General features: G+C 47.5%; 2 long non-coding RNA genes across 2 annotated transcripts in view; both read left to right on the forward strand.

Moving 5' to 3' along the window:
• LOC149852214 (uncharacterized) overlaps positions 1 to 15,291 on the forward strand; it is an 84,209-nt gene that overhangs the window by 31,207 nt on the left and 37,711 nt on the right. The window lies entirely within an intron of this gene.
• On the forward strand, positions 3,840 to 8,330 carry LOC149852215 (uncharacterized). Its single transcript, XR_016439228.1, has 4 exons — positions 3,840 to 3,944; positions 6,997 to 7,106; positions 7,898 to 7,953; positions 8,145 to 8,330. It is a non-coding gene; the product is annotated as an uncharacterized LOC149852215 (long non-coding RNA).

The raw sequence follows: 15,291 nt of genomic DNA on the forward strand, positions 1-15,291 counted from the left end.
TGTGCTGCCCAGCAGCTATTCCACACAGTGCTGCTGCACTGGGCAGCACAGAGGCTGGTGCTGTGAAGCAGCAGCCCACAACAGGCAGGCTCTGGAGCCAGCAAATGCTGGGCCCAGGCTAGCAGCAGTGGTGGGTTACAAGCTGGTGCTCAGCACAGTGGGGAAAAGCACCCCCCCCATTCCTGTGGCCAGTGCCCTGTGCTGCAGCCACTTGGAGCCGGAGCAGCTGCCTGTGCCTGCTCTCCATTGCTTCGCTGCCCACGGGGTGGCGGTGATGCAGCGGAGAGGCAGGACAGCCCCACGTGGGCTGCAGAGTGGCTGCAGCAGGAAGCGCCAGCCATAGGGGGGAAGGCTGCTTTTCCCCCCATGTTGAGCACCAGCTCGTTCCCTGCGGGTGGCAGTGCAGGGTTGGGGCTGTGTGCTGTCCCTGCCTGTACTGCAGGGTTGGGGCAGGGGCACTGGGAGTGACAAAGGAGCCAGCGCAGCTGGGGGAGCATGGGACCCATGCCGGTGTCCCAGCGCCAGCACTGGAGGGACCCAGAGCAGGGCGGCCCCTTTATAAAAATAAGGTCTAGCTAAACACCTTGCATCTGTATCTGTTCCCCTTCTCTCCTAGACCCCTCTGGAAAATATTAAAAGAATTTAAGCCTGGATTTGGTTTGATCCTATTGCCAGTTTAAATCATATTCTAAATGCTTTTTTGTTCAGAAATTCTAATGCACAATTAAACACAGGCCCTAATCCTTCAATGTATAGCATGCCAGTGGATTGCTATGCCTGTGCAGGGCCCCAGAGAATCATCAAATCATCATGTTACACATTACACAAGACCATATTTTTCTCCTACTTAGTCATTCTAAGTTCACATTTCTAGTAGGAGTTGTATGCAGATCTCTGTCCCTGCCCATTTCTCTTGTATTTTTAAGTTAACCAGACTAGCATGCAAGAGAGATTTGTGTAATACAAGATTTTCCTTTTTGTGGTGGCTGCTTCTGAGTCCAAAAACCTGTTTTCTACGTACAGTGCATATTTAAAGGTATTGGGGTCCCAGTTCATAGTTTCATAGTTTCTAGGGTCAGAAGGGACCTGAGTAGATCATCTAGTCCGACCCCCTGCCATGGCAGGAAAGATTACTGGGGTCAAACAACCCCAGCAAGGTGTTCATCTAACCTCCTCTTAAAGACCCCCAGGGTAGGAGCCAGCACCACTTCTCTTGGAAGTTGGTTCCAGATCCTAGCTGCCCTGACAGTGAAGTAGCGCCTCCTGATATCTAGCCTAAATCTTCCCTCTACCAGCTTGTGACCATTATTCCTGGTCACTCCTGGTCCTCGGGGGAACAGGGACTTCCCCAATGCCTGCTGGTCCCCCCCACTAGTTTGTAACAGGCCACTAGATCCCCCCTCAGCCTTCTCTTGTGGAGGCTGAACAGGTTCAGGTCCGTAGCCTCTCCTCATAGGGCCTGCCCTGCTGCCCCCTGATCATACGAGTGGCCCTCCTCTGGACCCTCTCCATGTTGTCCACATCCCTCTTGAAGTGCGGCGCCCAGAACTGGACATGCAGTACTCCAGCTGAGGCCTGACCAGTGCCGCATAGAGGGGGAGGATCACCTCCTTGGACCTGCTCGAGATGCATCTGTGGATGCATGACAAGGTACGGTTGGCCTTCCTGACTGCATCCCCACACTGCCGGCCCATGTTCATCTTGGAGTCAATGATGACTCCAAGATCCTTTTCTGCCTCTGTACTGACAAGAAGGGAGTTCCCCAACCTGTAGGTATGGTGCCGGTTGTTCCTCCCCAGGTGCATAACTTTGCACTTGTCAGTGTTGAATCCCATCCTATTCTCATCCGCCCACCCTTGTAACCTGTCTAGGTCCGACTGTAGCCTATTGCTCCCTTCTAGCGTGCCCACATCCCCCCACATCTTAGTGTCATCAGCAAATTTGAACAGGGTGCTTTTTACCCCCTCGTCCAAGTCACTGATGAAGATGTTGAACAGTGCGGGCCCGAGGACCGAGCCCTGCGGAACCCCACTGCCCACATCCCTCCAGGTTGAAAATGACCCATCCACCACCACTTTCTGGGTACAGCCCTCCAGCCAGTTGGTGACCCAATTGACTGTGTGGGTGTCGACACCACAGTCCCCCAGTTTCTTAATGAGAACAGGGTGAGAGACAGTGTTGAAGGCCTTCTGAAAGTCCAGGAAGACTATGTCCACTGCTACCCCTGCATCTAATGATTTGGTGATCTGATCATAGAAGGCCACCAGGTTGGTCTGACAGGACCTGCCACTGATGAACCCGTGTTGGTTGCCCCTAAGCATGAAATCCCCTGCTGGCCCCTCATGGATGTGTGCCAGAATAATTTTCTCAAACAGCTTGCCTAGGATTGAGGTAAGACTAACTGGCCTATAGTTTCCCGGGTCCTCCTTCTTCCCTTTTTGAAGATGGGAACCACTTTGGCCCTTCCAGTCCTCTGGCACCACACCAGAGCACCATGAGTGCTCGTAAAGCCATGCCAGGGGTCCTGCAATGACCTCAGCCAATTCCTTTAGTACTCTAGGGTGGAGATCGTCTGGACCAGCTGACTTGAATACGTCCAGTCCCTCCAGAAGCTCCCTAACTAGTTCCTCACTAACCCTTGGCCTAGGTGTGCCTCCCCTGGGTATGAGGGGGGCCCAGCAGGGGGGGGTGGCTGTTCCAGTCCCTGCTTAGGAAGATGGAGGCAAAGAAATCGTTAAATATGTTGGCTTTGTCATCTGGTGTGACGACCAAATTTCCTAACGTGTCCTGCAGGGGCCCCACATTACCCGGAACCTTCTTTTTACCCCCTATGTATTTAAAGAAGGACTTCTTATTGTCCTTAATCCAGGAAGCTAGTCCCAGTTCCATCTCTGCCTTGGCCTTCCTGACTGCCCCCCTACATCCCCGAGCAACTGCAGTATAGTCATCCCTGGTGATGTCCCCTCTTTTCCACTGGGTGTACGCCTCCCTTTTAGCTAGGAGACATTCCTGGATGCTTTTGGTGAGCCATGGGGGCTTGTGTGCCCTCCTGCTCCCTTTGATCCTCGTTGGGATTACCTCCCTTTGGGCTTGGAGCATCGTCTCCTTGAGGAGCGACCACTCTCCTTGGACACCTGGCTCCCCTCCCCTCTGGGACCTCAGTGCTTCCCTAACTATTCTCCTTAGCTCATTGAAGTTTGCCCTCCTGAAATCTAGGGCCGCTGCCTTGCTGCAGGCCTTTGCCACCTTGCGCTGGATGGTGAATTCCAGCAGGCGATGATCACTGTCGCCCAGGTGGTTGAGCACCTGCAGCCCCCTCACCAGGTCATCTCCCGTGGCCAACACCAGGTCCAACAAGGCGTCTCCCCTGGTGGGGCTGTGCACCTCCTGGGTTAGATGGAGGTCCTGCATTCTGGCCAAGAACCTATGTGAGCGGTCAGACCTGGCTGACTGCTCTTCCCAGCAGATGTCCGGGAAGTTCAGGTCCCCCATGACTACCACAATCTTAGACTTCACTACCTCCGTGAGCTGACCTAAGAATTCCTCGTTGAGCTCTTCCCCTTGGTTGGGAGGTCTGTAGTAGACCCCCACTGTTAAGTCTCTTTCCCCTCGACTGCCTTGTAATCTAACCCAAAGCACTTCAGAGTGCCCTTCCTCTGATTCCTTATTAATTGATGAGGATGGGTATTCATCCTTAATGTAGAGTGCCACGCCCCAACCTTTCCTTCCTATCCTGTCCCTCCTGTACAGCCTATAGCCCTTGATATTCACCGCCCAGTCATGCGTTGAGTCCCACCATGTTTCAGTGATCCCCACTATATCCAGGTTGGTGTCAGCTAGCCGGTCATGGTTGAGGAAGCCAAAGCCCGCCTCGAGACACCATTCCTGAAGCCGCCAGTTGGTCACGATGCACGTTGCATGCCGTCTTCCACGTCCACTCACTGGTAGGATAGAAGAGAAAACCACCTGTGTGCCCATCTCCTTTAGCACGCACCCCAGAGTGTGGTAGTCCTCCATCAGGCGATCAGGGCTTCTCCTGGCTGCATCATTAGTACCCACATGGACTAGGACCATGAGGTAGTAATCGGTGGGCTGGATCATGGTCCTCATAGGATTAAAGCTGGAGTACTTGCAAACAGGGTACTATCGCTTGAATGACTTGTCTTCAGGCTTCAACCATTGTTGAGAGAAGGGAAAGGGTCTAAACAGTGGTTCTCAACCTTTTATAGACTCAGGGCACCCCTGGATAGACTCACAACACCCCTCAGAAAATGTCAGCTCTTTGTTCTCACTCCTTACTGCCGAAAAATAACTCCTGATTGAGGATCACTGGTCTAAAAGTTCACCTCAGTGCTGTTGCTTGAAGTTCCCTGTAAGCAAAGTTGTTTTTTCCTGTCTTGTTTTAGTTATTGCTCTTTCAGGAAAGCTGGAGAGGCTTTCTTAGCATTAGCAGCTTGTTAAATTAGAGGCTGAGGAGAATATTTCTGAAACAGTACAGAAATAGGTAAAACATTTCTTCCAGGAGTTGGAGTATGGCTATGTTTGTCCCACTGTTCTGGCTCTATCCCCTCACACTTCATTAAAAAGATTAATGCCATAAGAATATCCTATCTTTGCAAAGAATATTTTCTCCACCTTAACATTCTCTTTCATTTGACTTCTCACTGAAATAGCCTTCACATAATTATTGGTAATTAATTTGCCAATGTGGAGAGATTGCTAGGGGCATTGAACACAGTTTCACATGTATGTTTGCTGCAAACAGTTGTTGTTTTAACTTTCTGGTGGATTTATTTGATTTCTGCAGTGTCTATTGTTATAATTTTGGGTGCTGTGTATTTAGCAGTAGATGCAATCAAAGCAAATCATATGTGGGTCATGCTGTCAGCTATGTGGCAAATAAACCCAGGTGGGCCAAAAAAAAAAAAAGCCAAGGAAGCTGTTGGTGAAGAAGAAGAGGGGGATCGTCTAAATGTCCTAAATAGTAAAGCTTTGCAGAGTCCAGTAGAGTGCTACCAAAGAATTTATCCACAGATGGTTATTCCACATGTAGGGTCTTTGATCACTGCATTAAAGACCTTATCCTTGCTCTGAATTATTTTGAACCTCAGGATGTAAACCATGGGCAATGGGCTTGGCAGAGTGCAAGTACCTTGGATCAGCTTAGCAGAACTGGCTGTTCTCCAAGTGCCTAGGACATAATCTTGCAAGACTTTTCTGGTATCTTTAGTCTGGCTTGGAATTGGCATGGAGACACCCACATCATGGGAAGCATCACCATTTTCAGTTCCCAGTGCATCTGTGAGCCATTCTCTCCACTTTTGGAGTGGGGAATAGCTTCAAGGAGATTGACTAACAAACCAGTAGACAATTATTGGCCCCAAAAAGACAAGGGTTTGGTTGCTAATGACCAGGAGGTCTAGACCAACCCAGCAATGGTTGAATTGGATCTTTTAGGCAAAAAGAATCAATACTCAGCCCTCACTGAGTTCCCAGAGCATGTGAACATTAGTGACAGCAGTAAGGGAGACAGATTGGGAGGTTTTTTATGACTGTTAATTGGGTCAGACAGCATTATGTATTATATATATGTAAGTGCTGAAAACACTCTGTTACTCCTAGGAATATCTGTGTGTGTGCGTGTGTGTGTGTATATAATTTCCCATGGGAAACCCCCCTCCTCCCCTTCCCTCGTGGGCTGACAAGTCTACTTGGCCATGCTGGACTGAAGGGACCTCATTTTATCTGATCTTAGAAGCTATGCAAGCCTAGGTCTAGCTAGTAGTTGAATGGGAGGCCATCTTGGATAGCTATAGGTACAAACTAAGGCAGGGGTGGGCACTTTCTTTGAACGGAGGGCTGCTTACTGAGTTTTGGTAAGCCATCAAGAGCTGCATGTGTAGCCCCACCCCTTGACAGGTGCCCCATCCCCATGTCATGATATTGGGGCCAGAAGTCCCACCCCCTAATCCCTGACCTTTTTCACCAGAAGTCCCTCCCCTTTCCCCCCAAAATGACTCCTTTCAACAAAGGGTTTTACCATCTCTGAACCAGAAAAAGACCAAATTATATTTTAAAAATCAGTACATGTGCTATAACATTCATTATTTTCATTTCAAAAATATTTTTGTCCTGATTTACATGTGTTGTGTCGTGTTACATAGAGGTGGTAGTATAATAGCTTAAAATGAAGTCTTACTCTTGTATATTGTGGGTATAGGTTTATGGGTATGTGGGGTGAGGAGGAGGGTGTGTGTGTGTGTGTGTGGGATTTGTGGGGGTGTGTGTGGTGTGGGTGGGTATGGGTTTTGTGGGGGGCTATGAGTGTGTGGGGAAAGGGTGGCTGGGGAGGGTTGTAGCTTGTGTGGAGGGGGAGGTTTTGCCCACAGCTTGCTCCACCTCTCCCCCCCACTCCATGGCAGTCAGTGCCCTTTCCAGTGCTCCTGCAAACCCAGGCTCTGACCTCCTGCCACTCCTGGCCCTGGGACACTGGTGCAGGCCCCGTGCTCCTTCTCACTGCTGCCCTTCTCCTGCCACTTCTCTGTCTGTCCCTCCCCCGCCCCCCCAATCTGCTTCAGCACCACATCCTAGCTGCTTTTGTGGTCCTGGCACTGCAGCTGGGAACCACGTGATACTGGAGTGTGGCAGGGGCAGTAGGGAAATGGCTGTGGCAGGTGGAAGGGAGGGACAGTGAGTGAGTGCGCAGAGTGCAGTGACAGCCGGGTGGGAGCATGGGGCCCATGCTGGTGCACCAGGGGTAGTACCGACAGGGCCCAGAGCAGGACAGCAGGAGTGCAGGGCCTGGGCTGCCAGGGGCTTTATGGAGTCAGGCTGCACTGCTCAAGCAGGGAGAGGAGGGAGCCAGCCTGGTCTGGCTTTGCTGCTGCAGCTGTTTAGTTCTGCCACTGGCTCCCGCTGGGTCCTATTGCCCCTGGCTTATGTCATCTTTGACAGGCAGCCAAAGGCAGATAAATATTAATTTTTTTAATTTTTTAGGGGCCCTGCAGGACAGATGGAATGGCCAGGTGAGCCAGATGCCTGCCCCTCAGCTAAGGTGTCATGGTTGAACACTGGGCAAATATTGGACCATAGAAACCATATGGGTGGTAAGATGTAATTTAGCCTTATTTTTGCTTCTGAGCCAACAGATGGGAAGGAAAGGCTGAAGATTATTTTACTTAGATAAAAGTATTGCTTTATATTTGAAAGCAGCACTTGTTGCTGGAGTTGATTCCTGCCTCCCTAAAGGGGGTTGGCACTGATCAGGGCCAAGCACCTCACCTGGTCTAGGACCTGGTATCCCCTCAGCCAACCTCAGGGGCCTCACCTGACACAATCCAATTGCAGTTCCTTTTGTTCTACCATTGACCATCTTTCTATAGCCAGATCCCAGGGTGCTTCGTCTCGTCTACTGCTTCTGCTTTCAGAAGTCTTATGATCCCTGTGATTTCCCTTTTCCTGGCCTGGAGGCAAGATGCATGCCTTTGCCTATGGAATAATTCACTGGGGTTTAACGCAATGTCTAGTAGGAATCCATCAAGTTAATTACCATATTTCCGGTAAGACTTAAGACTGTTTGGGAACTTGCAAAACTAAAAGAGCTCTATAGATCAGTCTAACAAGACCACTCTTCTTGCCTTGAAGTTTCTAAACAATTCCAGAATGCTAAAATATATCTGACTAACAAAATCCTGTCTTCTCAGAAACTTTTTGAGTTCACTGAAATCTCTGCTTCTGTAGGCATTCTATGGTTCCTCAGCATCCTTTGCCTGCTTGTAGCCTGGCAGGATGTCACGGTTCAAAAGAATCTGGTACTTCCAGGGCTTCTATGAGCAGGATTCTTGTCAATTCCAATACTTTGCACACTCACTCACACTCTCTCTCTCTCTCCTGGCAGGGAGTTTGGAGGAATAGCAGAAAGTACATGCATGGTTTTTGAGTGCAACAAACCAGGTACTTATTCCCCAGCTCTTAACTGTCATAAAATCCTCCCAACTACACCTATTGCCTTGGCACCTGTCTGTAATTGATGGCATAGCCAAGGTTGCATGTTCTGAGATGAAGTAGTGAGCTGACACAGCACTGCTGCAACACTTAATCAAGTCACATTACTTTTTTTTGTTCTTCACTGCTGTGTGGTACAGGGTCAGCTGAGAAGAGACATAGCTGTTTTAGTCTGAAGTCAAGTAGAAGGCAAAGTAGATTTGCACTTTGTGGACTAACCAAAGGAGACATAACACAAATGTTCATGGACTGAAGCTCACTTCATCAGATGCTGTGAAAGGATGTGTACAATGCTGTATTTAAGGAGAACGAAATTTGAAATTGGTACTAGGCCAGGTTTGTGTGCATGTGTGCAAGCTGTCTGTTATGGTCTCTGGATGTTGTTTTCTGTAATGTTGGAAACATGGAATAGCTGCAGCTAGAATCTCACAGTGGTACAAACTTCCTTGAAGAAGAGTGGAAGTTTAGTAAAAGCTACTTGAGCCATACCATCTCTTTCCACTTTCTAACAAAGATCTTTTTTCTCAGAAACTTGCTGGGGGCTATGCCACAGTATTCTTGTTGTTCTAGTAGACTCCTTATTTGGTTTACTGATATTGCCCCCCAAAAGTGTTTCTAGTTTCTCTGGGTTCTACCTCTGACTCTAAATATCTGGGAACAGGGTCAGAGGGCTCTGGTAATCATTTCAATTGTAGCCTTTTGCTAGAGCACAGGAGTTGGAAACCCTCCACCCATAGGTGGAAGCAGACATGGGGCTCTGCAAAAGCGAACGCACATGCAAACACATTGCTCCTTCTTATTTCTTGTAGACACTGTGAGTTGGACATTGTGTCACACGGAGCTGGAGGCTGAGATCAGTAGATGGAGCTGCTAAGGTCAACACCCTGTCTGAAATTCCAGCATCTTTTCTTTTCTTAGCATCCTGGTGTGGGTTCTTATGTCGGAATTGCTTCCTAATGGTGGCTTTCAGTCTTTCTGTGGCTAGCAGGGTCAGTGTGCTGGAGGGTTTTTAAATCCCCACCCTGTATGTATGATGGGGGGGGGTAGATGGGCTAGAAAGAGAATGTAGGTAAGTTGAATGGGTGATGAGAATAATTATTTTTGTATTAGGGCAGTCTTATCCCAATGTGTGTGAAGACTGAGGATCTTATGGGAGAAGGACAGAGACAAGTGGGGTGGGGGGTGAGATGGATGTAGTGAAAGAAATAGGAGGAGAAAAAGAAAACTGATATTGAGGGCAATACAGAAAAAGAGAGAGAGAAAGTCTAAGTCTTCAGGGAAAGGGTTGTGCTTTTCTGTTTTGCCTGAAAAATGACTAGTTTTATTATTTAGTGTGTTCTCTAGTAAAGTTTGATGAACAATGAAACAAGATTTTGTCTTTAAGAAAAAAACCCACCCTTGTTCTTAAATTTAGACAATTATATGAAAATCCCAGTTTTCACTCTTGGAAGATAAGGACTTGTCTGTACTGGGAACACTCAAGAAAATTAATCTGAGTTAATTTTCAAAGTGGAATGGTTAAACTACATTAAACCCCCATGTGAACACTCTTATTTAGAATTAAAGTGGTCTTAATTTGATTTAGTTTAATTCACTTCCAAAGTAAATTTAGCTTAACCAAATTAAATCCACTTTAATTCTGAATGAGAATCTTTGCATAGGGCTTTAATGTATTTTAACTATTCCACTTTAATTTATATTAAGTTTCTTGAGTGTTGTTCACATAGATATGCCCTAAAATTTTAATTCTCTTGGGTGTTGAGTAAAGCTTGAAATCACATACCCTAGTGTGGAATATTAACAGCCAGACGAGCTTAAAGAGCATGGGAAAACTATTTAGCTAACTCTATTATCCATCTCCTAATACTAGACAAATTGTGTGTCCCTGGATGCATTTAGCTTTGTGAGAGTAGTGCAATTTATTACAAAGACATTTTGCTTAAAGTTTCATTCCATCTCGTGGTCTAGAAGGGAGCAATTAATTTAGGCTGTGCTTTTAGTTACTGAAATATAACAGGTGTTGATACTAAGTGTAGGCTGCATTGTAGCACCCTCTTTTGCATTCGGGATGTATTCAGGTTACTTTCCCTTTTACAGCGATCTTGCTCCTCACATCTGTTATTCTCTTCTTGCTTCAAATGCAGGCAGTCATGAGTACGGTGCTGACAGCAGTGCAACTGTCCTCTTGCAATCAAAGAACTTCTCATATGAGCTCCTGTGGTTATGTTGTAAATGCCAGCTCACAGAGGATAAAACACTGGACTTGCTTTCATCCCAGGAGGAAACCCTTTGAAGGAAGGTTTTGTTGGGAACCCTGTGAGAACAGTATCCTGAGGGGGAGTGTTTTCCTGCAGTTGATGCCTATCTGCCTTGCTTCTGTATTTGGCTGTTTGATTCAAGAGTAACAGGGAGGTTGTTTTTACTGTGTTCAGATGTGAGGACTCCTGTGAGTATCAGTTCAGTATGGCCTCCCTACCCCTTCCCATTAAAAGAGGAAGTAGTCATACATCACGCCAGATTGACAGGATGGTCAGCGGTAGCTAGCTTGTACTGAATGCAAAGCCGTGTCATGCCCAAATGAGTCACGCCACACTGGGAAGTGTTCAGCTGGTGGCTCTAGTGAACAATATTCCTTTGAGTGAGACTCCTATGTTAAAGCATGTAGGGGTATTACATTTGCTTGCCTGAGGGCAGTGTTTAATAGTTTCCTTACTTACTCCCCTGGAAATTGCTCATAGGAAAGGAGAGCTCTACAGCCAGGGCAGCAGGTCTGAGTTGAACTCCTGACTGGAGAGCTTTCATTTCATTAGATTTCATTTCATTCTGGCTTACGTTATTGTTTCTTCTTTGTGAAGTATACCTATGAAGATAATATAGCTTTGTGTTTCTCTGTTGAGTTGATTGGCAACATTTTGATAGCTCCATATTGGAAGTGTATCCATTGGTGTATGCAATTTCATTGTAGTAAAATTTCCTTGTGAAATTTGTTTCTTTTGCTCTGGACTCTTTCTAATCTGTCCACTTCCTTCTGGACACAGTACTCCAGGACCCACCTCACCAGTACTTAATAACGCAAATGAAATACTTCTCTTGCTTTACAAGTAATTCTTCTGTTAATACAGCCCACTTTGTTGGTTTGTGTTTTTTGCCAGAACAGCACACTGTTGGGTCATATTCAGCTAATGAGCTCCTATAACCCCCAGGTCCTTCTCTGCCATACTGCAGCCTAGCTACTCATTTCACCATCCATTTTTGTGTATGCAGTTGTTCCATCCCAAATGCAGGACTCTGCACTTGTCCTGGCTGAATCTCATCTGATTGACTGCAGACCATTTCTCCAGTGTATTCAGGTCATTGTGGCTCCTAGCCCTACTCTCTCCAGTATCTGCAGCATCACCCAACTTTGTGTCATCTGTAAATTTGCTACACGTGCACTCAGTCTCATTATTAATGAAGCTATTAAAAAAAACTGGTTCCAGGACAGGCCCCTGGGGAACCTACTTTATACTCCTCCCAACTACACATTGAGCCACTGGACTGCTCATTGAGTTTTTGATGACTGAACCAGTTATATATCCACCTTACAGTACTTTCATCTTGTCTGTAATTACTTAGCTTACTAATGAGAAAGACATGAGAGACGGTGTCAAAACCTTGCTAAAGTCAAGTTCTATCACATCCACTGCTGTCACCCCTTCCACAGAGCCTGTCACTTTATCGTAGAAGGAAATCAGGTTGGTCAGGCATGACTTTCTTTTGATGAATCCATGCTGGGTGTTCCTGATCACTGACAGTTCTCCTCTGGTTGCTTCACAATGGATTCCTTGAGGACCTGCTCCATGATCTGTCCAGATATTGAGGTCAGGCTGATGCATCTGTAGTCGCCCAGATCCTATCTTTGTTGTCAGCTACAGTCATTTTCTAGTAGTGGCCACTATTTGTGAGAACTGAAGTAAAAAAGACATTAAATACTTCGGCCTTCTCCACATGATCTGCAGCTAGATTGCCTCCTGCATTCCATAGAGGACCTACAGTTTCTTGGTCTTCCTCTTATTTTTGATGTACTTGTAGAATCTCTTATTGCCTATTGTGTCCCTTGCCAGCAGCATCTCAAATGATCCTTAGTTTTCCCAATTTTCTACCTGCATACCATGTGATATTTTTGTATTATTCCCTAATACAATGACTAGTTTTCCCTTTTTAATAAGATTCTCTTTTGAGTTTCGACTCATTGAAGAAGTTGCTGTTGAGCCAGGTTAGTCTTGTGTTGCAGTTCCTAGTCTTCTGTCTCATGAGGATAGCTTGTTCCTACACCCTTAAGAGAGTTTCCTTTAAAGTACAGCCAACTCTCCTGGACTCCTTTTTCCCTTCGATTTGCCCTCCAGAAAATCCTACCCACCAGTTCCCTGAGTTTTTAAAGCCTGCTTTTCTGAAGCCCAATGTTCTTATTCTGCTGCTCTCCCTCATTTTTTTCCTTTAGGATCTTGAATGCTGTCATTTGGTGGTCACCGTCACCCAAGTTATGTTGTGGAAACCTTTTACATTCTCAGCCATTTCCTCCCTGTTGTAAGCAGTGAGACTAAGAGTTTCCCCCATAGTTGAGCTCTCTACTATCTGTATCAAAAAGTTATCCTCAACACACTCCGGGACTTTGCTGAACTGCTTATGCACAGGTAGTGCTAAGTGCAGCTATTCAGCTTCTCAGAATGGATAACTGTGTATCTTCCTCATGTGCTGCTGTTGTCTGGCATGCTGATTGCTTGTCTGCTGCATCGTCAGCCAGCAGCATCACACTGACAAACACACTGAATACAACACCTGAAATTCAGCTTTAGTCTTTAGAAGATATCTGTAGTGAGTTATGCAGAATATAGCTTGAAATCTCACTAATCTCTACAGCAGGGATGTTAAACATAGGGCCTTTGGGCTGGACCACAGGATTCCTATAGGGGGTGGGCCCAGGCACTACAATTTGGGGTATGAAGACATATTGAGGACATGTCTCGGTGGCAGGGAATCAGTGACAGCTACAGTAAGCCACCAGCTTGCCCAAACATTATTACTGCTAGCACCCTGCCCGGGAAACCCTGGGGGCCACCATTGCCACAGAGGGAGGTAGTGGATGGGTTCTTCTCGACCTGGAAGGATGTGGGCAGTGGGGTTCCGCAGGGCTCGGTCCTCGGGCCCGCACTGTTCAACATCTTCATCAGTGACTTGGATGAGGGGGTAGAAAGCACCCTGTTCAAGTTTGCTGATGACACTAAGATGTGGGGGGATGTGGGTACACTAGAAGGGTGCAATAGGCTACAAGCTGACCTTGACAGGTTGCAACGGTGGGCGGATGAGAATAGGATGGGGTTTAACACTGATAAGTGCAAGGTGTTGCACATGGGGAGGAAGAACCGGCACCACACTTACAGGTTGGGGAACTCCCCTCTTGCCAGCACGGAGACGGAAAAGGATCTTGGAGTCGTCATTGACTCCACGATGAACATGGGCCGGCAGTGTGGGGAGGCAGTCAAGAAGGCCAACCGTACCCTGTCATGCATCCACAGATGCATCTCGAGCAGGTCCAGGGAGGTGATCCTCCCCCTCTATGCGGCACTGGTCAGGCCGCAGCTGGAGTACTGCGTCCAGTTCTGGGCGCCACACTTCAAGAGGGACGTGGACGATATGGAAAGAGTCCAGAGGAGGGCCACTCGTATGATCAGGGGTCAGCAGGGCAAGCCTTATGAGGAGAGGCTACGGGACCTGAACCTGTTTAGCCTCCACAAGAGAAGGTTAAGGGGGGACCTTGTGGCCTGCTACAAACTGGTCAGGGGGGATCAGCAGGTATTGGGGGAGTCCCTGTTCCCCCGTGCGCTGCCAGGAGTGACCAGGAATAACGGTCACAAGCTGGTGGAGGGTAGGTTTAGATTAGATATTAGGAGGCGCTACTTCACAGTCAGGGTGGCTAGGGCCTGGAACCGGCTTCCAGGGGAAGTGGTGCAGGCTCCTAGCCTGGGGATTTTTAAAAGGAAGTTAGATGAGCACCTTGCCGGGGTCATCTGACCCCGGTGCTCTTTCCTGCCAAGGCAGGGGGTCGGACTAGATGATCTTCCTAGGTCCCTTCCGACTCTAGCTACTATGAAACTATGGAAGGGCCAGGGCTGCCGTCAGCTCAGCCCCCTCGCTGTGGAAAAGGTGAGCAGGCTTCGATGGAAAAACAGATAAACAGAAAAATGGGGCCCTTGCTGCCTTTTTTTCCCCCCACCCCTCAGTGCAAGCTGCCACTAGGTCATGCAGCCCCAAGCACTGAGTTGCAGGGGGACCCAGTGCTTCCCTCTGGTGGCGGCATCTCCTGGGGCCACCTGGGTGTGGTGCTAGCTGCACAGGTGCTGACCCAGCTCGCAGACAGGCAGCACTTGCTGGATCCAACAGTGCATGGGGCACTGGAAGTCTGGGCATGCTTGGGGGAGCTTGGGCTTGGCAGGCTTCCAGCACCTACACACCATTCCCACCACCTTCCTGCTGCCTGGGAATGGGCTGGCTTGACCCTGCAGCAGTGCGGGAAGGCGGAAGGGGGCACCTGGGTGTGCTGGTGGCTGGAGAAAGTGGTGGGGATGGTGTATGTGGTGCTGGAAGACCGCCAAGCCTGAGCTTCTCTGAGCATGCCCAGGCTTCCAGCACCCTGTGCACTATCTCCACTGCTTTCTCCAACCACCAGATGTACACATGTACAACTTTTTTTTTTTTAATCCACAACAGGACAATTTGTCCCGATCAAACTAAAATATATCAGAGGTAGTCTAAGTTGTCATGCTCAAATACATTTTCACACACAAAAAAATCATGCATGTGTACATGGCGATGCCATTACATTAGACAAATGACAATTTCTTGTCACTTTTTGTCATGTGTAAGTGGCCTGACCATCACATGTACAAGTGCCCTTAAGTGCCATTAGATATCTTCACAGTGAGATAAAACCTGACCCTGTGCCTCTTCACATTGCTTCATGGGTGTATATATATGTGAAAGATTTGAGAAGTTCAGACCCCATGTTGACAAGAGCCATTAATATCTTTCTAGAACAATGATTCTCACCCAAGGCCTGGCCATGCTTATTGTCACATTAATTATAACACTTTGGTTATTTATGCATGTTTTCTCTGTTTTGTTTAAAAATGCATTTTCAGTCATGGTAATTTTATGCACTCTCTGTGTGTGTGTATATTTATTTAAAGGGGGTGCCATTAAATTCAGAAGAGTTATGGAATCATACCTGAGCTGGAAAAAGGTTGAGAA

This window comes from Crocodylus siamensis, chromosome 15 (genome assembly GCF_052110815.1).
Source record: "Crocodylus siamensis isolate JL-2025a chromosome 15, ASM5211081v1, whole genome shotgun sequence".
Classification (NCBI taxonomy): Eukaryota; Metazoa; Chordata; order Crocodylia; family Crocodylidae; genus Crocodylus; species Crocodylus siamensis.